Raw genomic sequence first — 10292 nt, 5'->3', positions numbered from 1 at the left:
ATTATTTTAGAAACGATGGGTTGCCTCCCATCTAGAAACATGATGGGACGATGCCCATTAATCATCATCGAAAATCTTTGAGTCAAAGTTACTCAACCTTAGCCACTCCGGGTCCACCAACATAGTAATGGTTCAACCTTTGTCCATTTACCACAAATCTCTTCTTTTCGTGGTCTTCCAACTCAATAACTCCACCAGGATAAACATTTGAGACAACGAATAGACCCAACCACTTCAATCTAAGCTTACCCACAAAGAATTTTAATCTAGAATTAAAGAAAAGCACATCATCATCCATATGAAACTCTCGTTTTAAGATTTTATCGTCATGACACCTCTTTATCTTTTTTTGTACAACACAAAGCTTTCGTATGCTTTGAGTTGGAAATCATCCAACTTATGAAGCTCATTTACTCTTGATTTGGTGCATTCGCCCAATCCATATTCAACTTTCTCAAAGCCCATGAAGTCTTATGCTCCAACTCAACGGGTAAGTGACAAGCCTTACCAAACACCAATAGGTAGGATGACATACCAAAAGGAGTTTTTTAGGTCGTAATATATGCCCAAAAAGAATCATCAAGTTGTCTTTCCCAATTTGTACGGCCAACATTCACATTTTCTCAAGGACGGACTTGATTTCACAGTTTGAAACCTCAACTTGGCCACTTGTTTAGGGATTATACGGAGTGGTACACTTTTGATTTACCCCATACTTATCAAGTAAAGCACCAAAACCCCAATTATAAAATAGAAAACTGCCACTACTAATAATTGCTCGTACAGTCCCGTATCTTATAAAGATGTACTTCTTCAAGAAGAAGGTGAACGCTTGCTTTTATTGTTTTGTAGGGCAATGGACTCCACCCACTTGGAGACATAATAAACGGCTACCAATATGTATTTATTACTATATGATCTCATAAAGGAACCCATGAAGCCGATCCTCCACACATAGAATAATTTAACCTCGAGATTAGGCTTAAGAAGAATCTCATGCCTTCTAGAAACACCACCTTGCATTTGGCATTGAGGACACATCTTAACCGAATCATAATCAACTCTATGAAGGGTAGGACAATAGTATCCACTTTTAAGAACCTTTGAGGATATCCCGATCCCACCATGATGACCCCCAATCTGGGAAGAATGGCACACCTCAATATTAGCCCTTATTTTTGACTCCATAACACACCGACAAATCATACCATCCTCACACACTCTAAACAACTATGGTTAATCCCAAAAATACTTCACATCAAATAGTAATCTCTCCTTTTGATAATGACTAAGATTATCGGGAAGTAGACCACTAACAATATAGCTAACATAGTTCGCATACCAAGGTGCACTACTTCCCGAGAGTGATATGACTAATTCATCAGGGAAAGTGTCATTAATCTTAATCTCACCAAACTTCTCATGATTAGATTCAAGGTGGGAAAAGTGGTCGGCAACTTTATTTTCACACCCCTTTCGATCTTTCACTTCAAAATCAAATTCTCGTAAAGGCAATTCCACTTAATCAACTAAGTTTTTGCCTCTTTCTTAGCAATGAGATATCTAAGAGTGGCGTGGTCCATGTGTACAGCCACTTTTGTACCTAAAAAATAGGCCCAAGATTTTTTAAAAGAATACACCACCGCTAGTAACTCTTGCTCCGTAAATATATAGTTATGTTGGGCATCATTCAATGATTTTCTTGCATAATAGACCGGATGGAACAATTTCATTTTTCTTTGTCCAATATCGCACCTAAAGCAACACCACTCAAATCACATATTAGTTCAAAGGGCAATGAAAAATCCATAGCTACTATGATATAAGCCGACGCAAGAAGTTTCTTGAGACAATTAAAATTCTTTAGACAATCATCACCAAATTAAAACGTCATCGCCTTTTCAAGGAGATTGCATAAAGGATGAGAAATATTCGAGAAATCCTTAATGAAATGCCTATAGAACCCTACATGACCAAGAAAACTTCTAACACCCTTCACGGAGATAGGTGGAGGCAACTTAGCAATCACTTCAACTTTTGCTTGATCGACTTGGATGCCTTTTCCTAAAATTTTGTAACCTAGTAGAATGCCTTCCTTAACCATAAAATAGCATTTTTCCTAATTCAAAATAAGATTGGTATCCACACACCGTTCGAGGACTTTACTTAAGTGATCAAAGAAAGAGTCGAACGAATCCCCAACCATGAAGAAGTTATCCATGAAAATCTCCATGATATCCTCTAACATATCCAAAAAAATGGACAACATACATCATTGGAATGTAGTTGGTGCATTGCATAGCCCAAAAAGCATGTGTTTGAAAGCAAAGGTCCCATAGGGACAAGTGAAATGGTTTTTTTCTTGATTTTCTAGGGCGATGTAAATTTAATTATACCCCGAATATCCATCAAGGAAAAAATGTCATCCATAACCGGCTAGTCGATCCAATATTTGATTCATGAAAGGCATAGAAAAATGATCTTTCTTAGTCCACGAGTTCAATTTATGATAGTTCATACATACCCTCCAACCCGTGACCTGACGGACAAGCACAAGATTATTATTCTTATTTGGTACCACCGTCAAGCCACCCTTATTAGAAATACATTGGACCGGACTCATGCAGTACTATTAGAAATTGGATAGACAACACCCGCATCAAGCCATCTGATAATTTATTTCATGACTACCTTTTGTATTATTGGATTTAGTCTTCTTTTGTGTTCCATACTAGGAATATAGTCGACCAATCACCAGTTTGATTTTGTAAGAGAAAATTTCGAGCGCAATGCCTATGATGTCTATTATAGTCTACCCGATAGCATGGATGAACTTTTTCATAATAGATTTCAAGGTATCCACTTAACAAGTATCAATATCACCTGCAACAATGATTGGCAACGTACTGTTCTCACCTAAGAAAATATACCGGAGATAGAATGGCAACGTCTTAAGTTTAAGTAGAGGCGGTTCAATAATAGATGATTTGGCGGGTAGACTTTCACAATTTTTAAGGCAAGATCCAGTATGGTCGGGTTCTTGGTATAAGATCCAAGGCCCGTCAACGAAGCAACCACCTCATCAAATTCTTCAATTGTCTTACTCCCTAAGTTCAACAATACACCAACGAAGGGGTCATCCATAAGATTCGCTTCTATGGTGTTAGTTAATTCATCATCTATACCATCAATCACTAAAACAACTTGCAAGTCTATAGGTTGCTTCATAGACTTACACACATTGAAAGAGACCTCTTCATTATTAAAACACCCTGGAGTCTGGACCTTAGAAAAATTTCTTGATTTTTGGTTTTTGGTTCAGATACGACTTAGGGAACAAGTCATACACTTGCGTACAGGTGGTATGGTCCAGTCGTATGCTAACCAGTGTTGGTTGCTGGGATGGATTTAGTTATTGGCATGAGTACAACTTGGGTGGTACGAGTCGTATAAGTGGGTACGGGTTATTTGGTTACTTCACTTAATCTTAGACTTGTTAACTTAGGTTGGGTGTGGGTACGAATAGGTCACCATGAGCCATAAGCCAGGGTATGAGTCGTACCATGGACTAGTATGATGGGCAGTGTTTAAACCTTCTGGGATTCTATTCTGCCAGGGGTACAGTTTATGGGTACTAGTCGTACACTTGGATACGACTTAGGGGTTTAGGTGAGTCATACCTTGGACAGTGTTAGGTCCAAGGGAAAGTTTAGGGTATGAGAGGTGGGTACCACTCGTACAGGATGGGTACGACTCATAAAGGTTAGTCATACCCTATGATGGAAATTAAATGCAGTTTAAGTGAGGGCAATCTGGATATTTTCTCACTTATCCTACTAAGGTCCTATGACTTATATTGCACTTGGAAGGTTATTTTCCATACTATTCTTTTCTTAAACACTTAGAAAACACTCTTAAATCCTCTCTAGAGTTTTAGGCAAAGAAAGCTAGATTTTCATCTTAAGGAGTAAATTGGGGCTTGTCTTGGTAATTTCTCTCCATCATCATCTTAGTTTAAGGCATGTTCTCTTCCCTCATTGTTAGTTCCAAATAAAGGCATAGATTTTATACAATTTTTTCTTGATTTGAATGTTGTATGATTTTGGGTTTTCTAATATGATTTGGGGGGTTTAGCTATAAATGTTTGGTTATGGTATCCCCATGATTTAATTATGCTTTTATCTGCTTTAATGGTGGTTTTGGATAATTGGTTGCATGGGAATGATTATTTGGTAATGGATTTTGGTTTTGGTAATATTATGCCCCCAATGTGAGAATATCAAGTTGATTCATCACTTTAGCCATGTTTGTATCTCTTTCCTTATCATTTTTCCTTTGCTTTTGGCTGACAAAATATGTGTAGGGATCCCCTACGACCACCTTGGTATCTCTTGTGTGCCAACCTTTACTTTGCTTGGTTATTTGATCTAGAAAAGCTGATGCAACAACATAAGATAATTTGATAATGGAACCACTGTTGCATTTTATCTAGAACTAATGCCCTATAGAAAATTTGAATAAGCATTTTATCTAGAACCTCATGATTTAGGCATTGCATGAACTTATTGTTGAATCATTGCCAAGCCTCATATAATGGTTCTCTATTAAGTTAGAAAAAGTTGTTGATTTCATCCCTTAGTTGTAACATCCGAAAAAAAGGAAAGTACTTTTCCAAGAATGCTTCTATGAGCTCAACCCATAAAGTGATAGATCCCGCGGGAAAAGCCCGCAACCATAAAACCACTTCCCCATCAAAGAGAATGGAAAAAGATGCAACCGGATTGATTCTTGAGATATGTGGGCTATGCCAAATAGAGAATACATATCAATAAAATTCTTCAAGTGTAGATTAGCATCCTCATGTTCATGACCTCTAAATAACCCTTTAATTTGACTCAAATAAAGTATCACGCTAGTGATGTGAAATACTTCATTTTCTTTCACCGATGGAATACGAATAGCACTAGCTCGGTCCGCATCTCCGAGGTGATCATCATCCTCAAGATACCCAATAATAGTCCCGACATTACTACCGTGTTGGCTTATAGTATCATGTGCACTATTATCCCCACCTGAGAAAAAACAAAAACAACAAACAATGTAAACTAAAATACTATGGTTGACCCAAAGTGACTAAAAACACTACAAAAGTGAAAACTATGGTTCACTCCCTGACAATGACGCCACTTTTGATAACGCTCAAATTACATTCTTGAATGGGTATAAGTGATCGTTGTCAATACAATAACCCAACTTAGATTGGGGTTGAATCTACAAGAAGTGAAAACAAAGAATTCAAAGCTCAAGAGTGTTGAAAGTCAACTAAAGGTTGACTCGTAATGTGTATGAAACAAACATAAATGTAAAATGAGGGATTTAATTTTAATATTGTAAAGTAACAATTTCTTTGTTTTTAGAATGCTACATTGAGATTGGAAATACGAAGAGTGTAATCACTAGGAAAAGGACCTTGGTGTTATGTCATTCTAGGTGTCAGTTCATGCAAAGGAAATTGAAAATCTACTCAAATTTAGTTAGAAATCATGGGTTGATTAAAATTAGAGCTCTTGATGTTAATCTTTCAATCAAACACCAAATTTCAAAAATAGGTTCTTTCAAACACCTCATACGTGTAATAATTTTACCAATCTATTGCCTCAATTAACATTCTTATGTCTAAGAGATGCCATTAAATAAAATACTTCAAGTTATTGATTGCATTTATTCCTCACCTATATCCCCTCTTTCAGGGATGATAGATTGCAACCTCACCTCACCTATTGATTGCAACCCCTAATCTTAGTTAAATCATGAAATAAATGCAAAATCCATAACAACTAGCTAATTAAGAGAATAAATAAACAACATCCATGCACTAATCACGCCCCATTCAAGCATAACCCCAATATTTAGAATTAGCTACTCATCAAGAAAGAAAGTAGAGATACACCAAAATTTTATTAAATTGCTCCATGAAAACTAAAGGACATGTACTACCAAGCTTTTAGTTTCAATAACTCTTAAATGTAATTACTAATTCCTCACTTAAGAATCACTCTAAGAATGTTCTTCATTCAATAGTGCAAAAATGTATTCTAAGCTCCAAGAAAATAAAATCGGTTGCTAGAAATGTTAGGCCTTGTGCCTTTTACACATTGGGATCAAGCCACATGAAATTCCATCATTGCCCCTGACGTTCGGTTTTGTAATTCTTTTGGTTATGATAGGGACTTCTATCTCTGGTGTGACAGTCGCGTATGCGACTCAATAGGTCGATTATGCAACTTCTTTGTCTGCATTGGACATTCTCATACGCGAAGCATGTGATCACAATCGCGACATCTGTGACTTTCCTGACCTGTCGCTTATGCGAGCCATAACATCGTGATTACGATTTCTTCCGCTATTAAGACTGGTCGCGTTCTCCATCCTTAGATCACATACACGATGCTTGAGGGTTATTTCTGAAACACACCTTCAGCCTTTTTCCTGTTCAGCTCTTTTTTCTCCTTTGTATCTTCAACTTCACTCCTTTTTCACTAGGCTCCCTGAAACACTATAAATATCAGAAATTAGTGCATTTCATAAAGTAATTAGCCTTATATCATCAATTTAGCCATATTAATTTATAAGAAATGAGATATAAATGAGTGGAGAAATTGCAACTCATCAATACCAACTGCTGCTTTGATGCATAACTGGAACCCTGAGCTCTCGGAGAGTTGTATTTGTTGTAACAATCCTAAAAGGGAAATAATTGGTCACCTTTTTCTTAGAGGTGAGACTGTTGTAAGGGTGTGGGATCATTACTGTGTAGGTGTTGGAATAAGGGAGCATATATTAAATATAAAATAAAGTGTTAGGATGTGGAGGAAACAAAGTGGAAACTATAAACTGAAAGTTGTATACACTGTGATGATAAGTTGCAGTCATACAAAATACCTAGTTCTTTTGAGAAGATTAGATGGATTCCTCTTGAGTGGTTGGCTAAAAGGCAATATTGATGGTGCATCTAAGGTAATCTTGGTCCTAGTTCTATTTCATTTTGCATTAGGGATCAAAATGGTGATCTAGTAGTAGCTCAAGGTAAATGAATAAAAGAAACCACTAGTTTGGAGACAAAAGCAATAGCTATTAGGGAGTGCCTAAAGTATTGTAGACTGAATTCTTTTTCTCAAATCATACTGGAAAGTGACTCTTGGACCATGGTGCAAATTATGAATACACCGTGGGAGGTCCCTTAGAGTGTGGCAATAGTGGTTAAATCCATTAAAGCAATAATGGAAACTATGTCAGTTAAGTGGTACATTTCCTTAGAAAAGGTAACACTCGAGCTGATTTTTTTGCTAACCTAGTTTTTAAATTTTGCAGGTGATTTTCAATATAATAATGTGGAACAAGTGCCAGAGAAAGGAAGAGCTATAATTGAACTAAACAAAATGTGAATCCCAAACATTAGACGGATTAGTCATACAGAAGAAAGACACTAACAGGTACAACAAGCAGCAAGTAAAGGACATGGTCAACAGTCACAACAAAATTAAAATTGAAACAAATAAAACTGACTGGAAAATGAGTCAATCAGATATGCAAACATATGAAAAAATGTGAAGTAGAACCTGGAATTACAGGTATTAATAGATATCAGCATACATCCCGGTAGCTTGAAATTTTGAGAATCCATGAGCAATCCAGAGTAGAGTAAGGACAGAGGTGTCAATAGATTATGCAATATATATATATATATATACACACACACACATATATACATATACATACATACATACATACATACATATATATATATATATATATAAGGATTAACTGTGGAAATGAGCAAACCTATTATTGGAAATGATTTTCTTTGAATACAATACCTACATCCAGTGAGATTTTAAGATGTTGAAAGTCGGAGTATTCAAACAGTAGGCAAATCAGATCTAAACATGAAATCCCTAGATATAAATAGAAATAATCTATAGCACTAAATATAACGCAATACTCAAACCTTAGTTCTCTTAAATCTAATTGATAGTGGGGGCGGGGGTATCACCTTCCATTGAAGCTTAATCCACTGAACTAAGATGGGATGAAAGGGAGCTAAAGGTTAGAGACACAACTTTAAATGGCAAGGGGGATGATATGGAGCCAAACGTTGCCGGGACAGAGCAGCCACCAAAATCGGAGCTTCGACAGTATCGAGAAGCTAAACAGACACAAAGAGGCAAAGAGGCGGAGCTGTAGTTTCCTAATATGCTAATGGTTGTTGTTGCATATTTGTTGATGTTGGATCCATGTCAAGCCACTTTTGGGCCTGACTTGTCTCAACGTAAGCTCTGATTTGGTTATTTTTGTTTAATAAAATGGGCTTCCATTTCCGACTTTGATTAAAAAAATTCTTTAGTTGTTTCCGTATTAAATGTTTGTATTCTTAATTATCGTTAAATTAGTACTCGGAGTTATTTTCTTGCTACCTTTCTCTACTTATCGATTTTTATTTATCTAAAATAATTAAAATATATTATGGATGCTTAATCACTTAGGTATTTTATAAAATAATTGACCTTTGTTTATTACGTAAGATTCCCATGTAATATATGAATTCCCATTGTTTATCGAGAGGTGCTTAACACACTCCTTTCGAGGAAATTTGAATTCTTACCCGAATTTCTAATGGCTTAGACTAAATAATAATAAAATAAGTTCATAATTAGTTTAGAATAGTAATAATAATAAAATAAGTTCATAATTAGTTTAGAATGATGCCCTAATGCACCTTAATTTGTAATTAGGTGGCAACTCTTCTCTTTAAACCATCTAAAAAAGTTGTCAGGTCGAATCCGTTTTTTGCAAAAAAAATGGGGCGAGACATGTTTCACACTTAATGCGGTAGAGATTCCCTACAACTTCTATCATTGCCCCTTATGATGAAAGTTGGGTCATGTACATTGTTCGGAATTCTCTTGTTACCTGTTTAGATTAGGTCCTTGGATAATGTATCTATTTGTGATTAAAGATTTGTAAACTAGTTGTAAAGAAAAAATTATTTGTTTCTTAAATGACTTCTTCATGGTTTCAATTAGATAGTAAGAATTCTCCTATTTAGATGGATTAAAGTATATGTCCACACGTTCCAATTAGTTGGATCGTGACAATATCCACATTTGTGACTTATTTTAAATATAAGTTTGAAAAGTCTTTATTTCTTTTTTACATTCATGATAAGTCAAATTAACTAATATAAATTGATATGAAGTAAATATGAAAATTTCTAATCCAAACTTAGTTTGTCATTCTCACTATCTAATAAAAAAGTTGCATTGGGTATTAAACTCTCTTCCTTCTCGATATAAAGAATTCAGTCAAATTTTTCTTACATTGAACCATTCTTCTATCATATATATATATATATACTCTAAGGGGTCGTTTGATAGAGTGTATAAGAACAATGTAAAATATAGTGTATTAGTAATGCTTGCATTAGTAATACTTGTATTAGTTATGCATGTATTATTTCTTATACATTGTTTGGTTTGATGCATAAGAAATAATACATCTTACATAATTTCTATAAAAGAAATTTTTGTTTACAAAAATACCCTTCTTTGATTTTGTACACTTTTTTACAACAAAATTCTTTTGTTCTTTCAAACATAATTAGCATTGTTGAATTATTATATAAAGGTTTAGGATTAATTGCAAGACCTTCGTTTTTGCGCAAAAATGTTACCCCAGCGGATTAACATAGCCGAAACAAAAATAAAATACAAGACGTAAAATTAAGAAATAGTCTCAAATTTTTTAAAAAATCTTTTTAAAGACTCTCGAAGCAAAGCAAAAATATGTTATAGTTATTTAAATCAACCATCCATTGTTGTAAATTCAAATGGAGGAAAAAGAAATTGTAAAATGTTTTGAAAAGATTCACTATTGCAAATTAAAGTGGCAGGAAAAGGAATGGTGAAATATTTTGAGAGAGAAATTGATGGGTATTAAGTTCATTTAATAAGTTAATGCATGTGTTTAAAGTCTTCGTATTACTAATACATAGGAAATAGAGTGTATTACTAATACACACTTCAATATACAATAGAATGTATAACTAATGTCAACAGATAAAAAATCGTACCAAACAAAATACTAACAATATACATTAACTAATGTATTATATTTTACAATACACTCTGCTAAACGATCCCTAAGTCTCTAGGGGCTTTGGGCCACAGGTGACAAAAGAGATTTAAAATGAGGTGTAGGTGAAGTCTTGATAATTGAGTAGAGGTGACAATTAC

The 10292-nt window shown here is 35.0% G+C and overlaps 1 long non-coding RNA gene across 1 annotated transcript; it reads right to left on the bottom strand.

Annotated features, from left to right (window-relative positions):
- Positions 1–5939: 5939 nt before the first annotated feature.
- LOC107845644 lies at positions 5940–8420 on the bottom strand. The gene is made up of 2 exons (XR_007045735.1): positions 8054–8420; positions 5940–6548 (listed from the first exon to the last, which is right to left on the bottom strand). It is a non-coding gene; the product is annotated as an uncharacterized LOC107845644 (long non-coding RNA).
- Positions 8421–10292: the final 1872 nt, after the last annotated feature.

This window comes from Capsicum annuum, chromosome 10 (genome assembly GCF_002878395.1).
Source record: "Capsicum annuum cultivar UCD-10X-F1 chromosome 10, UCD10Xv1.1, whole genome shotgun sequence".
Classification (NCBI taxonomy): Eukaryota; Viridiplantae; Streptophyta; class Magnoliopsida; order Solanales; family Solanaceae; genus Capsicum; species Capsicum annuum.
Note: the sequence above shows the minus strand (reverse complement) of the source record. Positions and strands in the feature narration are given on the sequence as shown.